General features: G+C 33.3%; 1 non-coding gene across 1 annotated transcript; it reads left to right on the top strand.

Moving 5' to 3' along the window:
* Positions 1–1,557: 1,557 nt before the first annotated feature.
* LOC127745835 (small nucleolar RNA R71) lies at positions 1,558–1,665 on the top strand. Its single transcript, XR_008007459.1, has one exon. It is a non-coding gene; the product is annotated as a small nucleolar RNA R71 (small nucleolar RNA).
* The last annotated feature ends 2,020 nt before the right edge of the window (positions 1,666–3,685 follow it).

The raw sequence follows: 3,685 nt of genomic DNA, 5'->3' as shown, positions 1-3,685 counted from the left end.
TTGACTCTGTATTGAGAGAAGCTTTTCATGCTTCCTCTCCATGGTTGCAGAGAAATATCCTTGAGCTTTAAACACAAGGTAGTCCCCATTCAATTGAAGGACTAGCTCTCCTCTGTCAACATCAATCATAGCTCCTGTTGTGGCTAAGAAGGGTCTTCCAAGGATGATGCATTCATCCTCATCCTTCCCAGTGTCTAGGATTATGAAATCAGCAAGGATGTAAAGGCCTTTAACCTTCACTAACATGTCCTCTATCAATCCATAAGCTTGTTTTTTTGACTTGTCTGCCATCTCTAATGAGATTCTTGCAGCTTGTACCTCAAAGATCCCCAGTTTCTCCATTACAGAGAGTGGCATAAGATTTATACCTGACCCCAGGTAACATAGAGCCTTCTCAAAGGTCATGGTGCCTATGGTACAGGGTATTAAGAATTTACCAGGATCTTATTTCTTTTGAGGTAAAGTTTGCTGAACCCATGTATTCAGTTCACTAATGAGCAAGGGAGGTTCATCTTCACAAGTCTCATTACCAAACAACTTGGCATTCAATTAGATGATGGCTCCTAGATATTAAGCAACTTGCTCTTCAGTTACATCTTCATCTTCTTCAGAGGAAGAATAGTTCTTAAAGCTCATGAATGGCAGAAGAAAGTTTAATAGAATTTCTATGGTCTCTATATGAGCCTCAGATTCCTTTAGGTCCTCAATAGGGAACTCCTTTCTATCTGGAGAACGTCCCATGAGGTCTTCCTCCTTGGGATTCACGTCCACCCCTTCCTCTTTAGATTCAGCCATTTTGATTATATCAATGGCATTGCACTCTCTTTTTGGATTCTTTTCTGTATTGCTTGGGAGAGTACTAGGAGGAGTTCTAGAGATTTTCTTACTCAGCTGACCCATTTGTTCCTCCAAGTTTCTAATGGAGGACCTTATCACATTCATGAAACTTAAAGTGGCCTTAGATAGATCAGAGACTACATTTGCTAAGATAGAGGGGCTCTGCTCAAAATTCTCTGTCTGTTGCTGAGAAGATGATGGAAAAGGCTTACTATTGCTAAACCTGTTTCTTCCACCATTATTAAAGCCTTATTGAGGCTTTTGATGATCCTTCCATGAGAAATTTGGATGATTTCTCCATGAGAAATTATAGATGTTTCCTTAGGGTTCACCCATGTACTTCACCTCTGCCATTGCATGGTTTTCATGATCATAACCTTCTTCTTCAGATGATGCCTTTTTAGTACTGTTGGATGCATTTTGCCATCCATTCAGACTCTGAGAAATCATGTTGACTTGCTAAGTCAACATTTTGTTCTGAGCCAATATGGCATTCAGAGTATCAATTTCAAAAACTCCCCTCTTCTGAGGCATCCCATTACTCACAGGGTTCCTCTCAGAGGTGTACATGAATTGGTTATTTGCAACCATGTCAATGAGTTCTTGAGCATCTGCAGGCGTTTTCTTTAGGTGAATGGATCCACCTATAGAATGGTCCAGTGACATCTTAGAGAACTCAGATAGTCTATCATAGAATATATCCAAAATGGTCCACTCTAAAAGCATGTCAGAAGGACACTTTTTGGTCAACTGCTTGTATCTTTCCCAAGCTTCATAGAGGGATTCACCATCTTTTTACTTGAAGGTCTGAACATCCACTCTAAGCTTGCTCAGCTTTTGAAGAGGAAAGAACTTGGCCAAGAAGGCCGTGACCAGCTTATCCCAAGAGTCCAGGCTATCTTTAGGTTGTGAGTCCAACCATGTTCTATCCTTGTCTCTTACAGCAAAAGGGAAAAGCATGAGCCTGTAGACTTCAGGATCTACTCCATTAGTCTTAACAGTATCACAGATCTGCAAGAATTCTGTTAAAACTAATAGGGATCTTCTGATGGAAGTCCATGAAACTTGTAGTTCTGTTGCATTAGAGCAACTAGTTGAGGCTTCAGCTCAAAATTGTTTGCTCCAATGGCAGGGATTGAGATGATTCTTCTATAAAAATTGGAAGTAGGTGTAGTATAATCACCAAGCATCTTCCTTGCGCCTCCACCATTGTTATTAGGTTCGGCCATGTCTCCTTCTTTTTCGAGATTCTCTGTAAGGTTTTCTCTGGATTGTTGTGCTTTAGCTTCTCTTAGCTTCTTCTTCAGAGTCCTTTCAGGTTTAGGATCTGCTTCAACAAGAATGTCCTTGTCCTTGCTCCTGCTCATATGAAAAAGAAGAGAACAGAAAAGAAGAGGAATCCTCTATGTCACAGTATAGAGATTCCTTTATGTGAGTATAAGAAGAAAAGAATAGAAGAAGGAGGAGAAAAATTCGAACACGAAGGAGAAGAGAGAGTTCGAATTTTTAGATGAAGAGAAGTGTTAGTAAATAAATAAAATAAATAGAAAGAGATGAGAGGGAAAGAATTTCGAAAATTATTTTTGAAAAAAGGTTAGTGATTTTCGAAAATTAAGAGAAGAAATAAAATTAAAATTAAAATTTGAAACAATTAGTTAATTAAAAGAATTTTGAAAAATAGTAAGGAATTTTTGAAAATTAGAGAGAGAAAAATAGTTAGGTGGTTTTGAAAAAGATAAGAAACAAACAAAAATTCAATTAGTTGGTTGAAAAAGATTTGAAAATCAATTTTGAAAAGATAAAAAGTTAGAAAAGATTTTGAAATTGATTTTGAAAAAGATATGATTTGAAAAGATATGATTGAAAAATATTTGAAAAGGAAATTAAAAAGATTTGATTTTTAAAATTAAATTTGATTACTTGAATAACAAGAAACTAAAAGATATGATTCTACAATTTAAAGATTGAACCTTTCTTAACAAGAAAGTAACAAACATCAAATTTTTGAATCAATCACATTAATTGTTAGTAAAGTTTTTGAAATTTTGAAATAAAATTAAGAAAAATATTTTGAAATTATTTTTTAAAATTTTCAAAGAATAATAAGAAAAATGAAAAAGATTTGATTTTCGAAAAAGATTTTGAAAAGATATGATTTTTAAAATTGAAATCTTGACTTGACTAATAAGAAACAACTTATTTTAAAAAATTTTGACTAAGTCAACCCAAAGATTTCGAATTTTTGAGTAAAAGAAGGAAAATATATTTTTTGATTTTTTTGAATTTTTAATGATGACAGAGAAAAACACAAAAATGACTCACAACATGAAAAATTAATATCAAAACAAAGAAAATATGCAAGAACACTATGAATGTCAAGATGAACACCAAAAACACTTTGAAGATCAAGATGAACATCAAGACTTATTTTTGAAAAAATTTCAAGAAAAGAAAAATATGCAAGACACCAAACTTAGAAAATTTTTCATGTTTAGACACTATGAATGCAAAAATGCATATGAAAAACAACAAAAGACACAAAACAAGAAAATATGAAGATCAAACAAGAAGACTTATCAAGAACAACTTGAAGATCATGAAGAACACCATGCATGAATTTTTCAAAAAAAAAATGCATAAATTTTAAAAACATGCAATTGACACCAAACTTAAAAATTGACACTAGACTCAAACAAGAAATACAAAATATTTTTGATTTTATGATTTTAAATTTTTTTCATTTTTTTGAAAATAATTTTTAGAAAAACGAAAACAAAGAAAAAAAAATTTTTCAAAACTTTTTGGAAAACAAAAAAAGAAGAAAATTACCTAATTTAAGCAACAAGAT

Source organism: Arachis duranensis, chromosome 3 (genome assembly GCF_000817695.3).
Source record: "Arachis duranensis cultivar V14167 chromosome 3, aradu.V14167.gnm2.J7QH, whole genome shotgun sequence".
Taxonomy (NCBI): Eukaryota; Viridiplantae; Streptophyta; class Magnoliopsida; order Fabales; family Fabaceae; genus Arachis; species Arachis duranensis.
This window is presented reverse-complemented; position numbering and strand designations above follow the sequence as displayed.